The sequence below is a fragment of the Pseudophryne corroboree genome, chromosome 5 (assembly GCF_028390025.1).
Source record: "Pseudophryne corroboree isolate aPseCor3 chromosome 5, aPseCor3.hap2, whole genome shotgun sequence".
Classification (NCBI taxonomy): Eukaryota; Metazoa; Chordata; class Amphibia; order Anura; family Myobatrachidae; genus Pseudophryne; species Pseudophryne corroboree.
In genome coordinates, this window is record NC_086448.1 from 260,736,131 (window position 1) to 260,755,132 (window position 19,002).

At 45.6% G+C, this 19,002-nt stretch overlaps 1 long non-coding RNA gene across 1 annotated transcript in view; it reads right to left on the reverse strand.

Annotated features, from left to right (window-relative positions):
• The window catches only part of LOC134928972 (uncharacterized), a 95,868-nt gene extending 77,082 nt beyond the window's left edge, over positions 1 to 18,786 (reverse strand). The window contains exon 1 of the long non-coding RNA XR_010178174.1: positions 18,490 to 18,786. This is a non-coding gene — a long non-coding RNA (uncharacterized LOC134928972). The remainder of the gene's footprint in view (positions 1 to 18,489) is intronic.
• Positions 18,787 to 19,002: the final 216 nt, after the last annotated feature.

Below are 19,002 nucleotides of genomic sequence, written 5' to 3' on the forward strand. Positions count from 1 at the left end.
TTGTATTATTACTTGTATAACCCCGTTTATGTATGTCTTGTTTCCCCATTATATGGTGAACTACAGAACTGCAGCAGCATACAATACAAATCACTACTAATATATATATATATATATATATATATATATATATATATAAAATTACTCCCCCTCCCCATCTACGCACACAATTGGCAGGCTTACACATAATGGCCACAGTAATAGCTGCACACTGGCCCCAAAAAATGAGGGTTGGGATAAGACCATAATTCCCCCAGCAGTGCCCATTACACATAATGCCCCCCACAGTGCCAGATACATGTAATGTCCCCAGAGGTGCCAAATACACATAATACCCTAAGTATCACCAGATACACATAATACCCTCAGGAGTTCCAAATACATGTAATGCCCACAGCAGCATGTTATGCACACCAGTGCCAGCAGGAATGTACTGGTGTCTGAACGGTGAGGGATGCAAAACAAATGAACTCACAGACAGACTGGGGAATATGACATTACATACACAGAAGGTGATAGGGTAACAAATTAAACACAAAGTGAACAGAGAAGCCCAAAGGCTAAGAAACTGGGTGTCTCCCTAGTATTAGGAATGCTCAGATGGAAAGAAGCAAGATGTAGTGATTTAATATGTAGAGAACCCGAAATGCTGTTGCTAAGGGCAACAGCAAAACCCTAAAGGGTTACCAACGGGTGTGGCAGTAAACTCCTTGGTCAGAGATGGAATAATAGACACAAGGAGAGTCTCCACAATCCTAGTCCTCACTTGCAGTGCACTGGTTCAGTTTACTGCCACTAAACTGACACCTGTCAGGTTCGGTTTTGCTTGTGTCCCCGGAGGGGGCGCTAGTGGGTCAGTGGAGGTAGGATGGAAGAAGTGAGGAGGCTGAATTGGGTTTCTGCGCATCAGCACAATGGTGTTTTATTAACATAAAAGTTCACACAATAAGGCAGCAGAATAACGTGCAGGAATAAACAATAAAAAGTATGCAATGGAAATGGTGCAGCTTGGAAGCTGAGAGTCTATGGAGGAAATGGTAATGATGGATAAGTTCACTGGTGTGAGAACCAGAATGGTTTAAAACGTGGAGCCAGCAGAGATGGTAATAAATGTGTAGCAAACCTGGTAGCAGATGCAGGAGACTCCGGTGGAAGTTCACAGAGCAGTTCGTTAAACACATGCAGCTAGCAAGCTGCTTCACAGGTGAGGTGATGGAATGCACCTGGAGAGAGTCTCTACTGCTGAGGCTGAAGCACACAGTGGTTGTAGATAGGTGTGGAGCCAAATACAAATGCAGGGATTGCTAATGCTTGCAGTTCCACGGAAATGCAGGAAGGTAACCAGGAACACGGAGGAACAGGTAGGTAACCAGGAACACGGAGGATCCAGGCACATGGGTCGCAGGAGTGACACAAAGTTCAGGACAACCACAGGCTCACTCTGGAGCTCCTGATATACCCCCTGGTGTGCAGACATTGGTTGGAGTGGGAAAAGGAGGTGCGGCCAAGCTCCGGATTGGCCGCCGTACTCTGACCGATGGAGACTGTCATGGCGGCGCCCATGCCGCGGCCCGGCGGGGACGCGGCGTGCTCACACGCCCGCTGTTACAGGAGCGTTCCTAGGCCCAGGATGACGTCTGGCGGCAAAGGAGCGGACGACAGCAGAACGTAGGGACCCCGGACGGAGTCCGCACCGACGGACAAATGTGGCCGTGGTGAGTCGATTCCTGACAACACCTGAACACCTTGCACAGTGAGAAAGGATTTTGGCAGGCAAGTCTGAGAATACAGCCGCAAACCTGCTAGGTTCACAGAGTAGCAAAAGAACCCCAGCAGGTTAAACGACTGACTCCAGTCTTACTGCTCGGTCTGGATTGGCAGAGTGTAATACCAAATTCCCAAGGCCTATTTGCAGTAAGCAACAAACAAATACAAAGTTTACACAGTACTAGCTAGCTTTCAGGAACTGACTAACCAACAAAGATTCAGCAGCATCTGCCTAAGCTGAGAAGAGGGTTTATATAGCAGGTGCTGTCCACGCCCCAGTCAGACCTCACAGACTGTGAGCACAAAAACCAGCACCGGATCCCCTGCCGTGCACAGAGCCTGTAACCACTGCACAGCAAAAGACCCGAACCGGAGTATCAGCTACGCTCAGGTTACTCCGCTAGCACTTGTCTCCCGGTTGTCATGACGACGTGGCAGCACAAAGCAGGAGACCCTAACAGTACCCCCCCTCTGACGAGTGGTCAAAAACCCCTACCAGCGGGTTTGTCGGGGAACTGCGAGAAAAAAGAGCGTAACAGTCTGGGGGCATGAAGATCACAACTGCTCACCCACGACCGCTCCTCCGGGCCATACCTCTTCCAGTGCACCAAAAATGACAGCCGACCCTGAACCATCTTGGAGTCAAGAATCCTTTCAACAACAAACTCCCTCTGGCCACGTATCAGAAGAGGGGAAGGTCTTCCACTGGAAGAAGGATTACTAATCGCCCGTTTTAAAAGGGAACAATGAAATGTTTTATCGATACCCAAAGAAAGGGGTAGATCTAACTGAAATGCCACCGGATTGATAACCCTAGTGATCTTATAAGGACCGATGAACCGGGGGCCTAACTTATGAGATGGCTGTCTCAACTTCAAATTCTTGGTAGACAACCAGACGAAGTCTCCTAATTTGAAGCTGCAGGGTCTTTTCCGCTTATCAAAAACCCTTTTGGTCACTAATGACACAGACACAAGGGCTTTCTTCACTTTCCTCCAAATACCTCTAAGGACCGAAACCACAGAGGAACCACCAGGCGTGGAGTCCAGGGGGTCAAAAGAATTGGCCTTAGGATGATGCCCATACACACAAAGGAAGGGAGAGATCCCTGTAGAAGAGTGAGCCGCGTTGTTATAGGCAAACTCCGCCATGGACAGATGAGCAACCCAGTCAGTCTGACACTTGGAGACATAACACCTGAGGAACTGCTCCAAGGACTGGTTCACCCTTTCAGTCTGCCCATTAGACTGCGGATGGTAGCCTGACGACAAGCTGACAGAAATCTGGAGATCGGAACAAAATGCCCTCCAGAATTTGGCCACAAACTGGGATCCGCGGTCAGAGACCACATCAAGTGGCAACCCGTGGAGGCGCACAACATGCAGCATAAATAATTCAGACAGGCGTCTGGCCGATGGCAGCCCAACCAATGGAATGAAGTGCGCCATCTTCGAAAACCTGTCAACGACAACCCAGATGGCTGTCATCCCCGAGGATTTGGGCAAGTCCACCACAAAATCCATTGAAATGTGGGTCTATGGCTTAGATGGAATAGAGAGTGGATGTAATGGGCCAACAGGAACCCCTCTAGGAGTCTTATTTCGGGCACAGATGTCACATGCCCGAACCCACTGATCCACATCCCTAGCCACAGAGGGCCACCACACCGCCCTAGATAGCAACTCCCGAGTTCTGGCAATACCCGGGTGACCTGCCGACTTCTTGGCATGGAATTCCAGGAACACTCGCTGTCTTAACCTAGGAGGCACAAACAAAAGACCTACCGGAAGGTCTGGAGGAGCCTGCTCCTGTGCTCTAAGGACTAATGACAAGAGGTCCTGGGTAATGCCCACTTTAATACATGATGGGGACACAATGGGCAATGGCTCCTCGGTGGTCTCCTGGATTGGAGCAAAACTCTGCGAGAGCGCATCAGCCTTGATGTTTTTTGACCCAGGGCGATATGTTATCAAAAAATTAAAGCGAGCAAAAAACAAAGCCCATCGTGCCTGCCTGGCATTGAGGCGCTTCGCTAACTCTAAATATGCCAAATTCTTATGGTCGGTGAGAATTGAGACCACAAACTTAGCCCCCTCAAGCCAGTGTCTCCACTCCTCGAGTGCATCCTTAATAGCCAACAATTCCCGGTTACCCACGTCATAATTCATCTCGGCAGGCGAAAATTTACGGGAAAAGTAAGCACAGGGATGAAGGCGATTATCAGACACCCCCATCTGAGAGAGCACTGCCCCAATACCCATCTCAGAGGCATCCACCTCCACCACAAAAGGACGCTCTGGATCTGGGTGTTGCAGCACCTTGGCCGAGACAAATGCCCTTTTGAGACGGGCAAAAGCCGCTTTGGCCTCACAAGACCAGTGAGCAACATCCGCCCCTTTCTTAGTGAGTGCCACCAAGGGCTCCACTATAGACGAAAATCCAGCGATAAATCGTCTATAAAAATTCGCAAAGCCCAGAAAACGCTGAAGCGCCTTCAAACTAGTGGGCTGCACCCAATCCTGGACTGCCTGTACCTTGGAACCCTCCATTTGGAAACCTTCTGGGGAGATAATATATCCTAGAAATGCGATTTGCTGAACTTCAAATTCGCACTTCTCCAGCTTCGCCCCAAGCCGGTGGTCTCTGAGTTTCTGGAGGACTAAGCGTACATGCTTCCGATGTTCCTCCAGGGAATGGGAGAAGATTAGGATGTCATCTAAGTATACAACTAAGAATCTATCCAAATATTCCCTGAGCACATCGTTCATGAAGTCCTGGAAGACTGCCGGGGCATTACAGAGCCCAAAAGGCATCACCAAATATTCATAATGCCCTGAGTGGGTATTAAAGGCAGTCTTCCATTCATCCCCCTCTCTTATTCGGATTAGATTGTACGCACCGCGTAGGTCAATCTTAGAAAAAATTGTGGCAGTACGAAGCTGGTCAAACAAGACCGAAATGAGAGGCAGTGGGTATGAGTTTTTAATCGTGATACGGTTCAATTCCCTGAAGTCGATGCAGGGTCGCAACGAACCGTCCTTTTTACCCACGAAGAAGAACCCCGACCCAACTGGAGACTGTGAAGGTCTGATAAATCCCTTAGCCAAGTTCTCCTGAATGTACTCTGCCATAGTCTGAGTCTCAGGACGTGACAGGGAGTACAACCTGCTCTTGGGAAGCTTAGCATTTGGTAACAAATCAATGGCACAGTCATAGGGGCGATGGGGAGGTAGTACCTCTGCAACTCTTTTGGAGAACACGTCCGCAAAATCTGCATAACATCCTGGCAATCCTGGCAAACTTAGCTGCAAAAGCCTGACTGGAAGGCTCAAGCAACTCCTGAAACAATCAGTACCCCAACTAAGAATCTCCCCAGAGACCCAGTCAAATTGAGGATTGTGGGCCCTTAACCAGGGTAACCCCAACACCAATGGGGCAAAAGTACAGACAGTCACATAAAAGGACAATTTTTCAGAGTGTGTGGCTCCAATAGACAAAGAAATTTGGCTAGTGCAAGAGGTAATTTTACCCTGGGATAATGGTTCCCCGTTTAACCCACAAATCTCAATTTCCGATGCCAAGGGTACTAAAGGAACAGAGTGTTTCAGGGCGAATTGGCGGTCCATAAAAACCCCGTCGGCCCCACTGTCCACAAAGGCCTCAGTCTTGACAGTTTGACCGAGGATCTTCAAGGTCACCGGAATGATAAAAGTCTTCTTGGGAAATTCTGACTTCTGGCCTGACAGGATATTTCCCATCACCCTCAGGCCCTGAAGTTTTCCGGCTTTTCTGGGCATGATACTACCACATGACCTTTATTCCCACAGTACAAACATAACCCCTGCTGTCTCTTCCGCGTCTTCTCACGCGAGGAGAGGCGGGTAGCCCCAATCTGCATAGGCTCCTCGGAAAATTCCTCAGAGTCTGAGGTTCCCTTGGGAAAGAAGGAAACCTCGGTCTCCCTTTCAAGCCTGCGCTCTCTCAGCCGTCTATCCACCCGAATGGATAACTGCATGAGCTGATCCAAGCTATCAGGCAAGGGATATTGTACCAGTTGGTCTTTTAACTGGTTAGAAAGACCTCTTCGGTACTGGTGTCACAGGGCTGGGTCATTCCACTGGGTATCATGGGCCAACCTCCGAAACTCCGTACAATTAACCTCAACTGGCCTTCGCCCTTGCTTAAGGATCGAAATCTGAGCCTCGGCTGAGGCCGTCTTGTCAGGGTCATCATACAACATGCCCAGTGCCGTAAAAAAAGCATCAACACTTTTAAGCGACGGACAGTCAGGCTGCAACCCATATGCCCAGACCTGTGGGTCTCCTTGTAGCAAGGAAATAACTATGCCCACCCGCTGAATCTCCGACCCAGAAGACTGAGGCCTAAGCTGGAAATATAGCTTGCAGCTCTCCTTGAAACAAAAGAACTGCGAGCGATCTCCAGAAAAACGATCCGGGAGATTTACTTTCGGCTCCTTAACCCCTGAAGGTACTGCTGCTGCGGGAGCTCCGCCAGCGGCCTGCGAGGTGTGCATTTTAATGGACAAATCATTAAATTGTCGAGTCAGGACCTGCACCTGATCGACCACCTGTTGCAAAGTATTTTGAGGGGTATGCTCCATATTCCCACAAAATTTCAACAGGAGTATTAGGCTGCTGAATATGTTATGTACACCAGTGCCAGCAGGAATGTACTGGTGTCTGAACGGTGAGGGATGCAAAACAAATGAACTCACAGACAGACTGGGGAATATGACATTACATACACAGAAGGTGATAGGGTAACAAAATAAACACAAAGAGAACAGAGAAGCCCAAAGGCTAAGAAACTGGGTGTCTCCCTAGTATTAGGAATGCTCAGATGGAAAGAAGCAAGATGTAGTGATTTAATACGTAGATAACCCGAAATGCTGTTGCTAAGGGCAACAGCAAAACCCTAAAGGGTTACCAACGGGTGTGGCAGTAAACTCCTTGGTCAGAGATGGAATAATAGACACAAGGAGAGTCTCCACAATCCTAGTCCTCACTTGCAGTGCACTGGTTCAGCTTACTGCCACTAAACTGACACCTGAACACCTTGCACAGTGAGAAAGGATTTTGGCAGGCAAGTCTGAGAATACAGCCGCAAACCTGCTAGGTTCACAGAGTAGCAAAAGAACCCCAGCAGGTTAAGCGACTGACTCCAGTCTTACTGCTAGGTCTGGATTGGCAGAGTGTAATACCAAATCCCAAGGCCTATTTGCAGTAAGCAACAAACAAATACAAAGTTTACACAGTACTAGCTAGCTTTCAGGAACTGACTAACCAACAAAGATTCAGCAGCATCTGCCTAAGCTGAGAAGAGGGTTTATATAGCAGGTGCTGTCCACGCCCCAGTCAGACCTCACAGACTGTGAGCACAAAAACCAGCACCGGATCCCCTGCCATGCACAGAGCCTGTAACCACTGCACAGCAAAAGACCCGAACCGGAGTATCAGCTACGCTCAGGTTACTCTGCTAGCACTTGTCTCCCAGTTGCCATGACGACGTGGCAGCACAGAGCAGGAGACCCTAACACAGCAACAGATATATGTAATGCCCCAATAGTGTGAGATACATATAATACCCCATAGCAGTGCCAGATACACACAATACCCCCAGTAGTGTCAGATACACATAATACTCCCAGAGGTGCCAGTTACATGTAATGACCCCAGTAGTGCCAGATACACATAATAACCATAGCAGTGCCAGATACACATAAAACCCCCATGAGTGCCAGATACATGTAATACCCCCAGTAGTACCAGACACACATTATACTCCAAGAGGTGCCAGGTATATGTAATGCCCCAAGTAGTGCCAGATACACCTAATACAGGGGGTAATTCCAAGTGTATCACAGCAGGAAATGTTTTAGCAGTTGGGCAAAACCATGTGCACTGCAGGGGAGGCAGATTTAACATGTGCAGAGAGAGTTAGATTTGGGTGTGGTGTGTTCAATTTGCAACCTAATTTGCAGTGTAAAAATAAAGCAGCCAGTATTTACCCTGCACAGAAATAAAATAACCGACCCAAATCTAACTCTTTCTGCACGTTATATCTGCCTCCCCTGCAGTGCACATGGTTTTGGCCAACTGCTAAAAAATTTCCTGCTGCGATCAACTTGACAATTAGCAGTTCCAGATACACATAATACAGTTAGCAGAGCCAGATACACATAATACCCCCAAAGGTATCAGATACACATAAGACCCTAAGCAGTGTCAGATAGACATAATAACACCAGAGGTGCCAGGTTCATGTAATTCCCCCAGATGTGCCAGATACACATAATACTCCCAGCAGTGCCAGATACACATAATACCCCCCAGTAGCACTCACCGCTGCTGGGCTTGGGCTTCTGCTATTGCCATTGCTGCTGATGGAACTGCTGCTTGTGTGTCTGAGGGGTGGGGAGGGGAGGGGAGTAGAGTGTAGTGCAGTGTGCATCTCTCCTATCCATCACCGAGTCCAGCCTCCTGTGGGCAGGTGGCAGCCATTTCAAATGGCACAGGCTCGTGAGCCAATCAAAGCTCGCGGTTCGGCAACCAATCAGGAGCCATTGCTGATGGTCCACAACCTCTGATTGGCTGCCAACCAACACCACATTTGAAATACCTGCATGCCCTTACTAGTCTGATGTCCCGCGTGGCCACATCCATCGAACGTGCCTGGAGATGGCACTGACTATGAATCTCAGTACAGGGGAATGTAGACAGGAACAAATGCAGGATTCATGTATAGAGGTTTCTAAATGTTTGATTTTTTTTAAATGTAGAAAATATTTGCCATGATAATTTAGTATCAACAAGGTACAGTACACAGGAAAAACACTATACATGCACATTGAGGTACAGCACATATTTGCAGACTGCAGTTGTACTTGTGCCCATCTGTAAATCAAACTGTTGTCTACTCCACCAGAAGTTGAGGCCATAGGTAGGACTGCAAGCTGTGTGCAAAGCCTTAGCGTTATAATTTCTGGAACAACTGCTCCCTTGGCAGTGGTTCTGCAATGCTGATATAAAGTCTAATGGAACTATTCAGCTAGCATTGCATCTGTGATTACATTGGGCCAATTTTCGGCCAAATGCGCATGCACAGCTTCCCTTCTGCATGTGTGCAAGCCGGCAAATGCGATCGCATTGCATTGATAAGAATGCCTGTTCCTGACTGACAGGCAGAGACATTCATGGGGTGGTCAGGGGTGGCAACATGGTGTTGCGGAGATGTGGCAGTAAAAATGGGAGCAGGTTCGGGGTGGCTGTGTGATGTCAGACATGGCTGCTGCGACAAGAAAAATGGTGAAGACATGACTGCCTTCGCAACCAGGCTGAGCAGGCAGGGGGGTTTCCCTTATTCAGCAATGAAACTGCAATTAAATTGCGATCACATCACTGGTCACCATTAGCACACTAGGCAGCCTTACCCTGTGCTGGGCAGCCACCAGAATGCTGATAGCAGTTGCAGTTTTGCTTTTTTAGCAAAACTGAAACTGATGCTGAATGAGGGCCGAAGTCCTTAAAGAAAAAGTCCTAAGAAACACCAAATTTTTCAATTAAACATAAACTTGACATTGTGAGTAAGACACAATAAAGTACTGCAGTATAAATCACCTCCATCAAATCAATAAAATACATTCTAATTTTGTGGGCATATAAACTGATGCGCAAAACTTTTTGATCAAGTAGTGTACCTTAATGACTCATTATCATTTTTACAAACAAGTACTGTAGTACAATGATACTGTGGCAAATCATCCTCACAAAACAGTTGTGTATTCAGTAGAGATGAGCGGGTTCGGTTCGTCAAGATCCGAACCCCGCCGAACTTCATGTGTTTTCACGGGTCTGAGGCAGCCTCGGATCTTCCCGCCTTGCTCGGTTAACCCGAACGAGGCCGAACGTCATCATCCCGCTGTCGGATTCTCGCGAGATTCGTATTCCATATAAAGAGCCGCGCGTCGCCGCCGTTTTCACTCGTGCATTGGAGATTGAGCGGAGAGGACGTGGCTACATTCTCTGCCTGAAAAGCTCAATATCTGTGCTCAGTGTGCTGCAAATATCTGTGCTCAGTGTGCTGCATTGTGGTGACCACCAGTATATTATAGTAGTACAGTACAGTAGGCCATTGCTGTATCTTGCAGCTCCGTGTCAGACTCCGTTCTAGACAGTATCCTGATCAGTGCTCAATATCTGCTGCATTGTTTTGTGACCAGTATATACCATATAGTAGTACAGTGCAGCGTTTTGGTGACCACCAGTATAGTACAGTACAGTAGGCCATTGCTGTACCTTGCAGCTTCCTGTCACTTCAAGTATCCATATCTGTGCTGCATTGTTGTGAGCAGTATATAGTAGTACAGAGCAGCATTTTGGTGACCACCAGTATATATAGTAGTACAGTACAGTAGGCCATTGCTGTACCTTGCAGCTCCATGTCACTTCAAGTATCCATATCTGTGCTGCATTGTTGTGAGCAGTATATACAGTAGTACAGTGCAACATTTTGGTGACCACCAGTATATATAGTAGTACAGTACAGTAGGCCTTTGCTGTACCTTGCAGCTCCGTGTCACTTCAAGTATCCATATATGTGCTGCATTGTTGTGAGCAGTATATAGTAGTACAGTGCAGCATTTTGGTGACCACCAGTATATATAGAGTACAGTACAGTAGGCCATTGCTATTGATATATTAATGGCATATAATTCCACACATTAAAAAATGGAGAACAAAAATGTGGAGGGTAAAATAGGGAAAGATCAAGATCCACTTCCACCTAGTGCTGAAGCTGCTGCCACTAGTCATGGCAGAGATGATTCAATGCCATCAACGTCGTCTGCCAAGACCGATGCCCAATGTCATAGTAGAGAGCATGTAAAATCCCAAAAACAAAAGTTCAGTAAAATGACCCAAAAATCTAAATTAAAAGCGTCTGATGAGAAGCGTAAACTTGCCAATATGCCATTTACGACACGGAGTGGCAAGGAATGGCTGATGCACTGGCCTATGTTAATGGCTAGTGGTTCAGCTTCACATGAGGATGGAAGCACTCATCCTCCCGCTAGAGAAATGAAAAGAGTTAAACTGGCAAAAGCACAGCAAAGAACTGTGCATTCTTCTAAATCACAAATCCCCAAGGAGAGTCCAATTGTGTCAGTTGCGATGCCTGACCTTCCCAACACTGGACGGGAAGAGGTGGCTCCTTCCACCATTTGCACACCCTCTGCAAGTGCTGGAAGGAGCACCCACAGTCCAGTTCCTGATAGTCAAATTGAAGATGTCACTGTTGAAGTACTCCAGGATGAGGATATGGGTGTTGCTGGCGCTGAGGAGGAAATTGACAAGGAGGATTCTGATGGTGAGGTGGTTTGTTTAAGTCAGGCACCCGGGGAGACACCTGTTGTCCGTGGGATGAATATGGCCATTGACATGCCTGGTCAAAATACAAAAAAAAAATCACCTCTTCGAAGTGGAATTATTTTAACACAAATGCGGACAACAGGTGTCAAGCCGTGTGTTGCCTTTGTCAAGCTGTAATAAGTAGGGGTAAGGACTTTAACCACCTAGGAACATCCTCCCTTATACATCACATTGAGCGCATTCATCAGAAGTAATTGAAAAGTTCAAAAACTTTGGGTGACAGTGGAAGCAGTCCACTGACAACTAAATCCCTTCTTCCTCTTGTACCCAAGCTCCCAGTGCAAACCACACCACCAACTCCCTCAGTGTCAATTTCCTCCTTAGACAGGAACGCCAATAGTCCTGCAGGCCATGTCACTGGCAAGTCTGACGAGTCCTCTCCTGACTAGGATTCCTCTGATGGATCCTTGAGTGTAACGCCTGCTGGGAGTCGATCGTCATCCCAGAGGGGAAGTCCGAAGACCACTTTTACTACTTCCAGTAAGCAATTGACTGTCCAACACTCCTTTGCGAGGAATAGGAAATATCACAGCAGTCATCCTGTTGCAAAGCGGAAAACTCAGGCCTTGGCAGCTGTGTTGGTGTTAAACATGCGTCTGGTATCCACCGATAGTTCACAGGGAATTAGAGAATTTCTTGAGGTAGTGTGTCCCCGGTACCAAATGCCATCTAGGTTTCACTTCTCTAGGCAGGCGATACCGAGAATGTACACAGATGTCAGAAAAAGAGTCACCAGTGTCCTAAAAAAAGCAGTTGTACCCAATGTCCACTTAACCACGGACATGTGGACAAGTGGAGCAGTGCAGACTCAGGACTATATGACTGTGACAGCCCACTGGGTAGATGTATTGCCTCCCGCAGCAACAACAGCAGCGGCGGCACCAGTAGCAGCATCTCGCAAACACCAACTCGTTCCTAGGCAGGCTACGCTTTTATCACCGCTTTCCATAAGAGACACACAGCTGACAACCTCTTACGGAAACTGAGGAATATCATCGGAGATTGGCTTACCCCAATTGGACTCTCCTGGGTATTTGTGACATCGGACAACGCCACCAATATTGTGCGTGCATTACATGTGGGCAAATTCCAGCAAGTCCCATGTTTTGCACATACAATGAATTTGGTGGTGCAGAATTTTTAAAAAACGACAGGGGCGTGCAAGAGATGCTGTCGGTGGCCCGAAGAATTGCGGGCCACTTTCGGCATTCAGCCACGCCATCATCTGAAACAAGAGCTGGTAACGAGGTGGAATTCAACCCTCTATATGCTTCAGAGTATGGAGGAGCAGCAAAAGGCCATTCAAGCCTATACATCTGCCTATGATATAGGCAAAGGAGGGGGAATGCACCCGACTCAAGCGCAGTGGAGAATGATTTCAACGTTGTGCAAGGCTCTGCAACCCTTTGAACTTGCCACACGTGAAGTCAGTTCAGACACTGCCAGCCTGAGTTAGGTCATTCCCCTCATCAGGCAGAATCAGCAGCAGAAGCAGCTGGAGAGATTGAAGGAAGAGCTAAAATGGAGCGATTCCGCTAGGCATGTGGGACTTGTGGATGGAGCCCTTAATTTGCTTAACCAGAATTCATGGGTGGTCAATCTGTTGAAATCAGAGCACTACATTTTGGCCACTGTGCTCGATCCTAGGTTTAAAGCCTATGTTGTATCTCTCCGGCAGACATAAGTCTGCAGATGTTCAAAGACCTGCTGGTGAGACACTTGTCAAGTCAAGCAAAACGTGACCCGCCAATAGCTCCTCTTTCATTTTCTTCTGCCACTGGAGCTGCCAAGAAAAAGATCAGATTTCCAAAACCACCCGCTGGCGGTGATGCAGGGCAGTCAGGAGCGAAAGCTGACATCTGGTCCGGACTGAAGGACCTGCCAACGATTATTGATATGTCTACTGTCACTGCATATGATTATGTCACCATTTAAAGAATGGTGTAGGATTATATGAGTGACAGCATCCAAATAGGCACATCAGACAGTCCGTACGTATACTGGCAGGAAAAAGAGGCAATTTGGAGGTCCTTGCACAAACTGGCTTTATTTTACCTAGGTTTCCCCCCATCCAGCGTGTACTCCGAAAGAGTGTTTAGTGCAGCCCGTAACATTGTCAGCGATCAGCGTACAAGGTTACTTCCAGAAAATGTGGAGAAGATGATGTTCATCAAAATGAATTATAATAAATTCCTCCGTGGAGACATTTACCAGCAATTGCCTCCAGAACGTACACAGGGACCTGTGATGGTGGATTCCAGTGGGGACGAATTAATACTATGTGAGGAGGGGGATGTACACAGTGAAAGAGGTGAGGAATCGGAGGATGATGATGAGGTCGACATCTTGCCTCTGTACATCCAGTTTGAGCAAGGAGAGATTGATTGCTTTTTTTGGTGGGGGCCTAAACCAACCAGTCATTTCAGCCACAGTCGTGTGGCAGACCCTGTGGCTGAAATGATGGGTTTGTTAAAGTGTGCATGTCCTGTTTATACAACATAAGGGTGGGTGGGAGAGCACAAGGACAATTCCATCTTGCACCTCTTTTTTTATTTATCTTTGCATCATGTGCTGTTTGGGGACAACTTTTTTAAGTGCCATCCTGTCTGACACTGCAGTGCCATTCCTAGATGGGCCAGGTGTTTGTGCCGGCCACTTGGGTCACTTAGCTTAGCCATCCAGTGACCGCCATCCAGCGACCTTGGTGCACCTCTTTTTTTCTTTGCCTCATGTGCTGTTTGGGGACTATTTTTTTAAGTGCCATCCTGTCTGACACTGCAGTGCCGCTCCTAGATGGGCCAGGTGTTTGTGCCGCCCACTTGGGTCGCTTAGCTTAGTCATCCAGCGACCTCAGTGCACCTCTTTTTTTCTTTGCATCATGTGCTGTTTGGAGACTATTTTTTTAAGTGCCATCCTGTCTGACACTGCAGTGCCACTCCTATATGTGCCAGGTGTTTGTGCCGGCCACTTGGGTCACTTAGCTTAGCCATCCAGTGACCACCATCCAGCGACCTTGGTGCACCTCTTTTTTTCTTTGCATCATGTGCTGTTTGGGGACAATTTTTTTAAGTGCCATCCTGTCTGACACTGCAGTGCCACTCCTATATGTGCCAGGTGTTTGTGCCGCCCACTTGGGTCGCTTAGCTTAGTCATCCAGCGACCTCGGTGCACCTCTTTTTTTCTTTGCATCATGTGCTGTTTGGGGACTATTTTTTTAAGTGCCATCCTGTCTGATACTGCAGTGCCACTCCTATATGGGCCAGGTGTTTGTGCCGGCCACTTGGGTCGCTTATCTTAGCCATCCAGCGACCTTGGTGCACCTCTTTTTTTCTTTGCATCATGTACTGTTTGGGGACTATTTTTTTAAGTTCCATCCTGTCTGACACTGCAGTGCCACTCCTAGATGGGCCAGGTGTTTGTGCCGGTCACTTGGGTCACTTAGCTTAGCCATCCAGCGACCACCATCCAGCGACCTTGGCGCGCCTCTTTTTTTCTTTGCATCATGTGCTGTTTGGGGACTATTTTTTTGAAGTGCCATCCTGTCTGACACTGCAGTTCTACTCCTAGATGGACCAGGTGTTTGTGCCGCCCACTTGGGTCGCTTAGCTTAGTCATCCAGCGACCTCTGTGCAAATTTTAGGACTAAAAATAATATTGTGAGGTGTGAGGTGTTCAGAATAGACTGGAAATGAGTAAAAATTATGGTTATTGAGGTAAATAATAATAATATTGGATCAAAATTACCCCCAAAATCTATGATTTAAGCTGTTTTTGAGGGGTTTTTGGAAAAAAAAACACCCGAATCCAAAACACACCCGAATCCGGCAAAAAAATTTCAGGGAGGTTTTGCCAAAACGCATCCCAATCCAAAACCCGGCCGCGGAACCAAATCCAAAACCAAAACACAAACCCGAAAAATTTCCAGTGCACATCTCTATTATTTAGGACCTGATTTGGATTTGTAAGCAAATCCAATGGCCTACGCAAAAATCCGATAGCTAGTGGTCTGCGCAATTGCAAGTCCCATTTTACACATATGCAGAATGTGTCTTGTGATGTTGTTTGCAGCTCGCATGACTGACACGCTGCAGCATTTGGGGCTGAAGTGAGAGTGGCACCCAGCACCATTATTCAAAATGGGGGCATGTTGCCACCCATTTAGTGTGCATGCCGGGCCGAGTTAGTCTGCATTTCCACTCTCTGGGGCAGATGTATTAAGCCTGGAGAAGTGATAAAGCAGTGATAAGTGTAAGGTGATAATGCACCAGCTAATCAGCTCCTAATTGTCACTTTTCAAACCCGTAATGATTGACTGGTGCATTATCACTTTCCACTTATCACTGCTTTATCACTTCTCCAGGCTTAATACATCTGCCCCTCTGTCTTACATTGTGTCTCCGTCTTCCATCACAATGGTTCTACTATGATGGCACCTTAAGTGCTCCTCCTAAAGTTATGAGCACACATTCATTGAATCCCAAATTATCAAAACAAAAATGGAAAATAAAACATGCCCATACTGTTTGCTGTAACACATTATTTACACTGTGTATGTAAAACATTTACTTTATAATGGATGTAATAAATTAGTCTTTCATATCTGCAGCTATAGAGAAAATTCATTAACATTTGCATTATTATTATCCTTTACTTACATTTAGAATAGTAATCATTTGCAAAACCTAATTGATGACATGTCCTGTGCCTCTAATTCATTCTCTTCACCGGTGAGAGGTACAATTGTCAATGTACAATTGACTGTGTGAGCATTTACTGCAGGAATATATCACAATGCACATGCACTTAGACTTTTTGCTCTATTTTTACTTAAGAATGAAATCAATAATCCTTTTTCCACCTGGAAAGCAGCCACTGGGAGTGTTTTGTTAAACTGCAAAGTTACGTACTGTTTAGCATCTAGATTATCCTTATTGTAAAAAGTATATTACAACTTATTTAAGATTCCATGATATTCTTACAATTTCTCATCAACTACAGCAGTTATGTATTCTTCATTGGAAACACCAAATGATACAGTAATTGTGTCACCGTTGGCAAGAGTTCCTTAAAAGTGTAATACTGTAGACTTCCTATAGTTCTTTATGAAAGGTAATTTAGGGCACCTTAATTAAAATAACATATGATATAAAATTGTCGTTTATAAGTTCAGATCAGTTACCCCACCTAACACCTCTTACTTAGAGCTAAGGTAGCAATTGAGTTACTTAAGGTGTTAAGTAAGACACAATCATTACATGGCATCTTATATACTGTATATGCAGAAAGCTGATTATTTAAGAAATACAAGATCATTACTTCAATAATCAGTTATACTGCATAAAGCGTATAACTTAAGTGATGACTGTGTGTTACTTAAGGAGAAATAATTTTTTCACATGTGCAGAGTAGATTTCCTCATCAATATCCCTAAGCAGTACATGATAGCGGTCAACATGATGATCTTTCTGTACTTTAGAAGGCAATTTTAACTACAAACGTGCTTCTTTGAGTATTATGTTGCTAATACTGCACTGCAGAGCTCTGTGCTAAAAGGAAACTGTGATTATCATTGCTCAGACCTGCTCTACAATACATGAATGCTACTTAGATAGAACTGATTGGTCCCCTCTGATTAGGATGTAACAAGCCGAGACATTCTATGCATCTTTATTATTACTATCATATGGTGTTATTTTACTATAGTAAATCAAGAATTATTCCATTCAAATAACTTAGATACTAAACCATAAAATTGGACAGATTCCTACTACGTATAGACTAAAAGTCTTGAAGGTCAGAAAATCCTTAAAGTTGTAAAGAATCATTTGTTGAAGGGCACAGTTTCTGGCTGTGACTTTTTGAACTGATGACTTCTCTGTGTATCCAGTACAGGATAAAGTGATAACACTTAGGGGGAGATGTACAAAGCCTTGAAAAGTGATACATTTCACGGTGATAAAGTACCAGCCAATTAGCTCCTAACTGCCAGGTTACAGGCTGGGTTTGAAAAATGACAGACACTGGTTCGTGGGTACTTTATCACCATGCAATTTATCACTTTTCAAAGCTTAGTACATCTGGCCCTAATGGCAGTATCCTACTAGTTGCAATAAATTACCATGGCTAAAGGCCTCGCCGGGGGCTCTCCTATTAGCCCACGTCAGCCGGCGCAAAGCACAGCTTATCAGGGATTTTGTTTCACCTGCCTCAGGCAGGCAAAACCATATCTCCAGAAACAGCCAAGTTTTCATGCGAAAACGGGCTGTTTCTTCCGAAAACACACAGGTTTCACTGAACCTGTGTATTTTAGGGAGGAAAGCTGTTTTTTCACGGGCGATCCTAAATGAATAGCCTGTAAAAAATATTGGTGAAACATTGGAGAAAAGTGTGAAAAACTGACGTTTTTTACATCCAATGTTTTATCTCCTCTAATAGGATACTACCCTTGGCCTGTTAGAACTATCCAACAACATTACACAGCAAATTAACTCATTATTTTGATTTGTGTTAATAATAAGAACCATTCCATTTTAGTTGCCCCACACCTAGTATAATGATTAACTTCATTATTTCGGATAGAAATGTTAAAAAAATAACATCTAGTACATTCAGGGAAAGATTCAAAGTGCAGGATTCTGTCAGAACCTTACACTATACACAATGTAGGTAATTAAGAATGGTAACCTCACTATTTTTTCTTGCAACACTATGGGGTGCAATCAGAAGCAGACAAGGCTACAAGTAGGGCTACCCACACACAACTTATTGAGGCGCTAATATATATGCAATTAGATTAAAACTGCATGAATGTGAAATCTATCCAAAAATAGAACAAGCATCAATTAAGTCCAGTTGTGTCTGTGTACACACAACTAATAATTAGTGACAGCTGGAGTAAACCACCTGCACTTTGGAACAAAACACAATGTACTTTTGACTTTATGCGCTATATGAATCTCAGGTGCATAAATGACTGAACACACACACTTATATAATTAATTTATATATCTTTATATCTCAAAAAAAGTATACATATATTCACAAACATTTAATATAATTAAAAACTGATAAGTAAACGGCATCTAATGTTATATAAAAAAAGGTCACGTGACGTTTGTCATGTCTGCTACAGACAAAACAATCTAAAAAATGTGTCCTTATTTATATTACTGTATTCATGTTGAAGAAATATATCTTGATTGTTATTCACTGTATCGATACAATTTGATTTAGAAAGCCAAAACACAACAATGTGGCTACTTGAATGTGGGCTCACCTTTCTCCGTTCTAATGTGTCCGTATGAATGCGGCTTCAAAAATAAACTGTCAGAATGCAGAGAGAATGTGAACACCGCGTTCCCTTGGGTGGAAAATTCCTTTGCAGCGAGAGTGTCTGTGGTCGGCTGCGCGCCCGTGCACAGTTACCGACCCTCTGCTGTTCGGGGCGGATGTGCCTCACTGCGGTGTGCACCAGCCGCCGGAGGTGTCCTGGTAACCTGGACCGCATCTCCCTTCCAATCTCCTAATGTGCTGTTGTCTCCGAGCTTAGATGTAATGATCACAGTGGGCGCGTCTGGCGTATAGCGCCACGAATGGCTCCGTGACCACAAGGCCACTGGCAGCAGATGACAACTGGAGAATAGGTGATGATGGCAAATGGAAAGTCCTTCCTGGGAATTTGGTGTAAATCACTAACACATTTTGCACCCATGGGTGCTTCCTCATAGAGTGAAATCCCTGTAACTTCAGAAAGTCCTTATATCCCAATACTCCCAATTGGACAAGCCTC